A 9,876-nucleotide genomic window follows, 5' to 3' on the forward strand; every position below is an offset into this window, starting at 1 on the left:
GAATCGATTGTAACCAGATAATGAGCAGTGATACCCAAGCTATCAAGAAGATGCAGGAAGCATTTTTCCCTGAAGAAGTCAAGGGAAAAGTGACTCATCTGTCAAGAAATTTAGGCTTATTTCTAGACGTTGATGGGCGTCTTAAGATGTAAAGGACGAATGGGCAACACCGATTGGACTTACGATAAAAAACACCCAATCCTAATACCCAAAGGTTCTCCACTTACTGATGACATAGTCCGCAAGACACACGAGACAAATTACCACGTGGGCGTACCACACACACTGAGCTTAGTTCGCCAGCAATATGGATACCTGGAGGAAGAGCTGTAAGACAACGAATACTGAGAAAATGCCCCCAGTGCATCAAACACGGAGGTGGACCCTACCAGCTGCCACAATGCACCAGCACTGCCAGCGGAACGAGTAAGCTACAGTTCACCATTCACATATACCGGAATAGATTATTTCGGACCGGTGTATATAGACGCGGGCAAGGGTCCTGAGAAGAGTGGATTGGATTTCTTATGACCTGCTTGGCAATCAGAGCCGTTCATATGGAAGTTGTCCAGGACTTGACTGCGGAAGAATGCATTATGGCACTTAGAAGATTTGTATCTACGAGAGGGGCACCCACGCTCATAGTGTCGGACAATGCGTTATATTTCAAACTCAGCTCTGAAGTCTTGAACAGTGAACTCTGTAACAGCAACCAAATAAAATGGAAGTTTATTCCCAGCCTCGCCCCGTGGCATGGCGGTTTTTATGAAGAGAATGGTTCTTGGTTAAAATTGTATGAAACGGACGTTAAACTGCTGAACGATTCTCAACTTTAACGGTTGTGAAGGAAATTGAAGCAGTCATAATACAAGACCTTTAACCAACGTGGGTTCTGACTTAGACAGCATTCTAAGACCGGTGGACTTTCTAACTCTGGGTAGATGTTTGAATTTGAAAATACCACAAGATAAAGAAACGCAGTATGAAGCACGCTAACGAGACAAAGCTTAGTGGAAGGCTGGAGAAAGGGTCAGATGTTGTTGGAACATTTCAAGGGAATGTTCATAAACCAATATTTAGTGAACCTGCGAGAAAGATACAACATACTCACAAACAACCAAGGATTAAATCACACCGGGTGCCACAAATTGGAGTTTGTACAAATCAAGGGAGAGTCAAAGAATCGGATAAACTGGGGTGGGCAAAATCACACATTTGTTTGAGGGACCAGATGGCCAGACAGGGAGTGCAAGAGTCCAAGTTGGTAAGAGCGTTTTCACTCTCGATCAATCGGGCACCTGTACCCTCTTGAAGCTGACGATAGCGATGAAGCTCTGGGCGTGAGCAGAGCAAATGAATTGGCACCAGACTCAAGTCGAATTGGACTGATTGAGGGCAACATCACGAATAATTCCTCACAGGATCTTCAAGCTCAACCAATGAACTGTGGGGCTGCTACGCCTGCAGAATCACAAAGCCCCGATGACTTGGGTCTAACAGAATGTGTATCTGACACCGCTGAACGAAAAATTGTCGCGCCCGAGGCGTATGATCAGCAAAAGGATATGACACTTCCGGAGGTCCAGGATGTTGTACCTAGAGTACATGAAGAAGCACCCGCAGCGAGGCAGGAGGGACTTACCGTGGAAACTGTTGAAGATAGAGGAGGAGGCAAGCGGCTATTAGAGCGCGGGAAAAGATTGGCAATGGACACGCAATCTGGCCGTGCTACTCTAATGCTTCGGCGGCGGGAGTGTCGCGGAACCCGCGATCCACGAAGTAATAGTTAACAGACTTCATGTAGTAACACCTTTATTCTTTTTGAACTGGCAATTCGAGAGATTGACAGTTGATAATTTTAAGTGGTAAGGTGAGGAGGGAGAGTACGTTACGAATTTGAAAGGTAGTGTGTGCATGGAGAGGAAGGGTCACTACTCTTGATAAGAAGAAAGCTGGTGAGTCTGTTCCATATTAATTACCTTATATCGAGCAATCCATTTAACATTTACCTGTGTTATGCAGAATTGTACTTATAATACGTACTCTTGCAAGCGCCGTTGTTAGCGCAACCTAACAGTACTACAATATGTACTCACTGAAGGCGCGTATTGGAACAAGGAGGCGTAAGGAGAGATCGAGGGGTGGAAACGGTGATCTCCGGATCCGTAGGATCCCGGTTCTTCTGTATTATTTGGTACAATTGTGTCACTACCATTAAGCCAGGAGATACATATAGTTACAATGACTTATAATCAAACTGTACTGTGATGCGGAGTATGTATATATTATAATTGTATGATTGATACTGATATGAGCAATCATGTATTATACCCTGTAATAAAACCGAGTTACATCCTCAATGTAGTGTTGAATCATTCTGACTCCTTCCCAGGCGTCAGGCTCACCATACTCCTACAACGCTAACACACACGAGTAATATTTTACCTCGACATTTCGACTACATTACAGTGGCCGTGGTTACGAGTAGACTGAAATGTGGGGGATCTGTCTAGCAGCGCGAGTCCTTCGAACTACCCGCACTTGGTCATTTTTATTTATTGCCCCATCACACCGACACACAACACTAACAACGTCCGATCGTCCCTCCGTTTGTAACTTTTTATGAATGAAGAGCTAAATCTTTACGGCAAGGACTTATCAAATCACTTCTGCGCAAGATAAAATGAATAGGTTTTATTTTAATTGTTTAGATCTCACATGACCTCTACACACGCTCTCCACACGGGATAGTTATGATGCCTCTTGCCAATGTTCGTAACTTAGCCGAGCAATACATTCTCCGAGTAAATATTGTCATTTATAAATCGATTACCTTTACAAGTCATAATTACGAACAAGCCAGCGGCTCAGCTCAAAACAATCCCGTGTTACAACTGTACCTACCTAACTACTAAGGGGCTGTTTCACCATCCATTGATTAGTGTTAACTGGCGGTTAAATGTGATGCCGTCTCTATTTGTTTTGTTCAAATAGACGGAGACGGCATCACATTTAACCGTCAGTTAACACTAATCAATGGATGGTGAAAAGGCCCTTAGAATAAATTAATAAAGAATTAATCGCGAATCCGCAAGGAAAATATTAATAATAAGGGGCTGTTTCACCATCCATTGATTAGCGTTAAACGACGGTTAAATCGTGATGCCGCCTAACCGAGTTACTCAATTCGAAACAGCCCCTAAGTCTAGGAAATCGTTATTTGTTAAGAGACCCAAGGTTTGTCCAATATTGTAGTTTTTTGATAACATGATAATGTTTCTAGTAGTACAACAGAAGAAGAAGCTTATAATCCAAGTAATATTTCTAATACAATGACAGATTAGGTAAGAGCTACACCCTACGAATAAATAATAAGTCAGGAATTGTAACTGCGATAGAGAAAAGGCCTTACGCGATAGAGAAATGGGCTTAAAAATCGTGTCCTGCGCGTCATCTGACATTACATCTCGCCCGCAAACCAATCCCTGCTTTGTTTCTGAATTTTAACCAATCAACAAGCACGTCTTTTTGCAACCTCGAAAATGATTCGTTTTGAATCATAGGTAAGTCGTTTTGATTTAAAGTATGGCCACTTTTTGTGTGGAATTTGTTCTGAGTTACGCTTCCTGACTTGTAATTTATTCGTAGGCTACACTATCTTTACATAAGTAGATGCTAGTCATTATTTGATACACACTAGTTCGCAGTTTACATAATGAACTTGTTAAAACCTAAGCTCTTCAAATTCTCACAAACTAGCATTTGGCACAAATTTGGTAATAAACTTACATATTTAAATAATCATAAAAAGCACATTCGTCTTTATACATTGTGCGAAAGCCGAATGTGAAATACCAAACTTTGGACCGATCTAAATACACATACGTTTATCAGCATTTCGCTCACAGATACTTAAGTTAATTATGCTACCTAAAATTATGAATGATTGAAATACTTAAAGTAAATCACTCGCTTGTACTTATAATACAATACGCCTCCGAACAGCAGTGCCGCGCGTGCGCTTAACACCATTCATTCCCAATACTGTAGCCTCCGTTCAATTCCACTAATATTCCCTGGAAACGCAAAACCCTTTTCCAGGCATAGTGCATATATAGCGACCAATAAATGTACACAAAAATTAGACCATGTTGAATTAAAATATGGTAAAAATTCAATTTAAGTGGTTAAAAGTATTATTCGTTTTTAAATTAATCCCTAATAGGTACACAAAATAAAATTATGATTCATTTTGTTGTAGCAATCTAAATTGGCTTAGCAGGAGGTTTTTCCGAACCGGTGGTAGTATTTTTTTTTGACATTCATAAGTGCTTGTTATGGCCTAAATTGAATATAAAGATATTTTGACTTTGGCTTTGGCTGAGTCTGGAAAAGGGTTAACCGAGATATATATATGTACTAGTAAAAAAATAGTATGTCCGCCCGGATTGCTACCACCATCTTGCTCGCTAATCCTGCCGTGAAGCAGCAGTGCTTGCACTGTTGTGTTTCGGCGTGGAGAGTAAGACAGCCGGAGAAATTACTGGCACTTGAGGTATACCATCTTAGGCCTCTAGGTTGGCAACGCATCTGCAATACCCCTGGTGTTGCAGATGTTTATGGGCGGTGTTGATCTCTTACCATCAGGAGACCCACTTGCTCGTTTACCATCCAGTCGAATAAAAAAAAATTAACAAACCAAAACATTACAGGAAAAAGGTTAAATCATGTACAGTGGCGCGTGGCTCAACAATCCCGGTTTGCGATGCGATGGTAAATGACTGTAGCGACACCTTAAAACCATGTAGTTAGCTAGTTAGAATGTCAAAACCTTGTGGTAAGGGGCAGGGGCTTAAGACTGCGGGCGGTTAGGCGGGTGATCCCTCAGCTCCAGCACGTGGTCGATGGCCTGCGGGCGGCCGTCGGGCCCCACGCGCGCCGGCCGGACCACTCCCTCCGACACCATCTTGTCGAACAAGTTGACCAGCTTCATAGCTTCGTATTCTTTCTGCAACAGTTTTTTTTTATATATTGAATTGCAGTAGTTATTGCGTTCTATAAGCCTGTAGGGACACAAAGTCAAAGTCAAAGTCAAAATATCTTTATTCAATTTAGGCTATAACAAGCACTTATGAATGTCAAAAAAAACTACCACCGGTTCGGAAAACCTCTGTTGAGAAGAATCCGGCAAGAAACTCAACGAGGTATTTTTTTTAAACAGATTTACAATATTATTATATTTAACACAACTTTATTTTTAATACAGTAGGTTCGCTATTTGAAGGGATCGCCAATGCGGATCGGATTTAATTCCAAAAATCCCTGTCCATGATATAATCATTAACTTTATAATACGCCTTAGATATTAATGTCTTCTTGACAATAGATCTGAATTTTGTATCAGTTTCAATTGTAATATTTTTTGGAATTTTATTATAAAAACGTATGCAATTTCCCAGAAACGACTTTTTGGTTTTAGCCAGTCTGTAAGATGGAACTTTAAGCTTCCCTGTGTTTCTAGTAGCCTTTGGCTTATCGACGTCAGTGGGAAAATCACATATGTTCTTCCTAACATACATGATTATTTCAAAAACATAAAGCGACGGCAGGGTTAGGATACCTGTTTCCTTAAAAAAAGATTTTAAAGATTCACGCGTCTTCAAATTATTAATTGCTCTAATTGCTCTCTTTTGTAAGATAAAAATTGACTCAATGTCTGCAGCAGATCCCCATAAAATAAGGCCGTACGAAATAATGCTATTAAAGTAAGCAAAATACACCAACCATGCCGTCGCTATCTGCCGATATCGTATTTTCCAAATTGCAAAAGCAGCCGAGGTAAATTTGGTTTTATTTTTACGATAATGTCACGACTAAATGTTTCCTTTTGTTCTTTCTAAAACCGGTTGACAATATTACTAACGAGTGACGTAATTATGGTTAGGGCTCATAAGTCCACTCGCATGTCCCACCACCAAATTACGTCCCTTTCGCAAATGGTCCTTATGCAAAACCCATTACGTCCCTTTCTCAAAACGTTCCATTGTTTTCGCAAAATGGCCCTTCGGAAAAAGCCCCTTTCGCAAAACGTCTCGTCTGCAAAATGTCACATTAGCAAAATGTCCCGTTCGCAAAACGTCCCTTTCGCAAATAATCCGCCTGCAAAATTCTTATTTAAATAAAGAAATTAGGCTCTCTCTCATGGATTTTGAAAGGAAGGACATTTTGCGGAAGGGACATTTTGCGAAAGGGATGTTTTGCGAACGGGACGTAATTTATGTGACGGGACATTTTGAGAACGGAACATTTTGCAGAGAGGTCGTTTTAAGAATGGGACATTTCATAAAAGGGACGTTTTGCGAAAGGGACAAAGGGACATTTTGCGTGGGACATTATGACCTAGCCGTAATTATGTAGGTAGTATACATATTTATGTATTTAATTAGTATGTCCCATTCTCATCCGAGTATCGCACACGAAAGCTACCGCACAGCGACTAACAGATAGTGTCTTTTCCAACCTCGACATTGGCGGAATCATCGATAGTATCGATGGAGCTATACTTCCACGAATTGCATTGAATTGAAAGTTCAATTAAATATCCAAGTTTGTGTATTATGTATTGGACTTACCTGTTCTTCACTCATACCCTCGAAGGGGTTTGCCCGCGGGGGTCGCGTGCATCCGACCACGGGGTCGATGCGAGGGGCCGCCTCGAGATATTCCTCCGTGTCAGAGTCGTCACTACTTGACGAGTAGCGACCTCCACTCCCCCGCCTCCTAGGAGGCCTTTTGCGCCAAGTGGCCGCCGCGTTACCGAAGCCAGTGTATTTCACCATGCGGCCCACTGGAAGAAAAGTAACAACATTTTTGTTACGTAAAAAACAGCCTGTATAGTGTGTAAATTACAAGTGCTCCTACCTATTTAATAAGGCCACTTACTGACTTGTACTTATACCACATAAGCGTAGAACGGTACAAATTTTACAAAATCATATATTATCGTGCGACAATACGTATCTTAACGCGCTCTTTCTGATTGGCGTGGGATGCGTGTGAAATACAGAATAAGTAAATGAGTCACCTACGCACACGGCGTAATCGGTCGACACAGTTGATTAATGATTACACAGCTCACAGCCACGTTCTGGCGGTCGCAACATCCATACTGACGAAAATATATTACTATAAAAACAAGTGACTACTGAAGACTTAAGCACTAACCTTTCTCCTTGCACAAGACAAACAGGAACTCAGCAACCAGATCCCGCACGGAACTAACTGGTGTAGTCAGTAGTCTGCACAGCTGGTTACGCAGCTCGCCGCCATGTTCGGGGGCGCGACACATCCTCAGCGGCGGCAGCACCGCGCGCCGCAAGAACTTGCGGGCCACGCGACTGCCGCGCGCTGCTTTGTTCATCACCGTCAGTATTGGGATAAATTCTCGTATTGATTTTGGTGTTCTGTTGAGTTGAATTAGTAGTTCATTGTGGGTTTTTGGGTTGCCGTAGATACGTCCCGTATACACGAGACTGTCACTGTACGACAAATTTTAAGAACAGATAGCAACAAAAAACTAGGTTAAATGTAAGATATATTTGATTTCATGCTTCTAGTTTCATTAAAGATTTTATAACTTGGCTTGACACTAGCTTCCTACTTACCGTGGTACCAGTCAATCTATACTGCAACAGCTGTACCAACGACTGTAACGCGTCCATGTTTTTGCCTCGAACACGAATTCGGCTGTCTCGCCGGGGTCCAACACGGGGGTAAGATATGTGTAAATGGTGGTGGGACAGGCGAAGACAACATTAGATCAAGAAATAGCAGAGGTAACATACATACTGTACCCTAAAATTCAAGCAAGTAGAACTCTTCCATCCTCTGCGAAGATATATTCATATAAATTTCCCTAAAAATGGAAGTTAAAGGCATTTTTTTGAGTTTATGCAAAAGTAACTGTTAATCTAATCTAATTGCAAGCCTGGTTTGATAAACTTAAAGAAAAACCAATAAAACAGTCAGAATTTATTGTACCTATCATATTTTGCTATGGTTGTAAAACTAACAGATGTTTTACTTGAACATAAGCCAAAGATTTGAATGGATAATGTTGAACCAAAAATTTGGTTTCTACGTAAACTCAAAATTTCATTAAATTTACCTTGTCAAAAGATTAGCCACATTACTCCTTAGCTCCATTAGTTTATCCTCATTTGTGGTTTGCGTGTACAACAGAGAGGTCAGCACCGGCATCAGTTTCAGGTACATGGATTCATCAGCTTCACTGATGGACTCCTCTAAACCCGGTCGAAGAATTAAGTTGAACATCGACTTGAGGATCTCACAGGATATAGCTTGTGATTATCCTGATACAAAAGTATGCATTTTTTTGCAATGAGTGAGAACACATTTACATCAAGCCTCAAACTGCCAGCATAAAGTTGAAACATGCAGTTAATAAAAAAATTGCTCTAAGTTTCAACTACCTTTTCCCATGTGTTACCACAATCTAAGAATAATGTACATGAATTAAAACCAATTACAACCATGTGACCACAGACCATGCCATAATGGTGGTGGTGCCCGAGATTTTTAGTTCATGGACATACAATATATCCATGTTTTATTATTAATCGATTTTTGTAACACACAGGAAGCAATAGTTGAATTGCTGCAAAGCCCCCACCTTATTTTACAGAGGTTAGTTATTTTTATCTTGGTTTGTTAATTTGTTTAACTACTATAAAAAATATTACTTATATTAACCTAATCATAATCAAGCTAACCAGGATTTAACACATTAATGATTGAGAAGTCATATAATATATCACAGCTCAAACATGACACACACTGGCAATTAGTAATTTATTTTTACTTACAGTAAAAAAGAAATGTTGATCCTGATCCATAGCACTATTTTCCCTGAGGGTGTAGCCTCTTTCAGCTGCTCATTGAGACAGCATATCAAATAGTCCATCCCATGCAGTTCATCTTTTATCTTCATCTTAATATCCTGCCTAAGAGCAGTTAAGATGAATAACAACTTTATGTCAAACAACATAATTTCCTCTTTAAAAGGGATGTCTTTGATCCTGAGGGCAATAAGACCCTGAGCAATGCTTGTGTGGGCACACAAGGCCCGGGCCACTTCGCTGTTAAAGCCACATTGCACAGACACTTTAATGCTCAATTGCTATTTCTTTCTGAGGCAATTCTAAAGGTGCCATACTCTCTTCATTGATGCCCACAAAATTGTATAACCCAGCACGCTCAATCAATGTTGTTATCCATTTCTCACATATCAAGTTTTCAAGTTCTGATTTGTCTCGACTGTAATTGAAATATAAATTATATTTCATTTTATAGCTAAATAAAAGGATGAAAAAAGTGAGTTTTAACCATAGAGACAATAGCTATTTTTACAAAACAAAAAAAGTGGGAGAATGCAGGAAATATAGGTAATACCCAAATTGTAATTGAAAAAGTACCAATTTTTATAGATACCAAGTTTTTTAAAGTACAAGTTTTTTTATTTACAAACCTTAGCACCCTTATAGCTGCCAAACACAGGGTGTGAATTGGTGCTGACGCTTTGTTCTGGAGATGTTGGAACAACGCTGCCCATAAGATCACACGTTTATTATTTCCATTCAAATTTGGGAATGTGAATGTTGTTTCATTCTGAAAATTAACAGTGAATTTCCTTGTTAATCTAGCTCGAAATGAGGGATCAAACATTATATTCTGAATAACAAATTACCTTTCTAATAAATTCTTGTAATACTTGAGCCACTTCTTGGAGCTTATCACCACCGCTAATTAGTTCAATCTCATCGTCTTCCATGATAAGTGTTTTGTTTATATCACTAC

General features: G+C 40.2%; 1 pseudogene; it reads right to left on the reverse strand.

The window, feature by feature from the left end:
* Positions 1 to 4,162: 4,162 nt before the first annotated feature.
* LOC141438211 (chaperone Ric-8A-like) lies at positions 4,163 to 9,869 on the reverse strand (annotated as a pseudogene).
* Between the last annotated feature and the right edge of the window lie 7 nt (positions 9,870 to 9,876).

This window comes from Choristoneura fumiferana, chromosome Z, assembly GCF_025370935.1.
Source record: "Choristoneura fumiferana chromosome Z, NRCan_CFum_1, whole genome shotgun sequence".
NCBI classification, from domain to species: Eukaryota; Metazoa; Arthropoda; class Insecta; order Lepidoptera; family Tortricidae; genus Choristoneura; species Choristoneura fumiferana.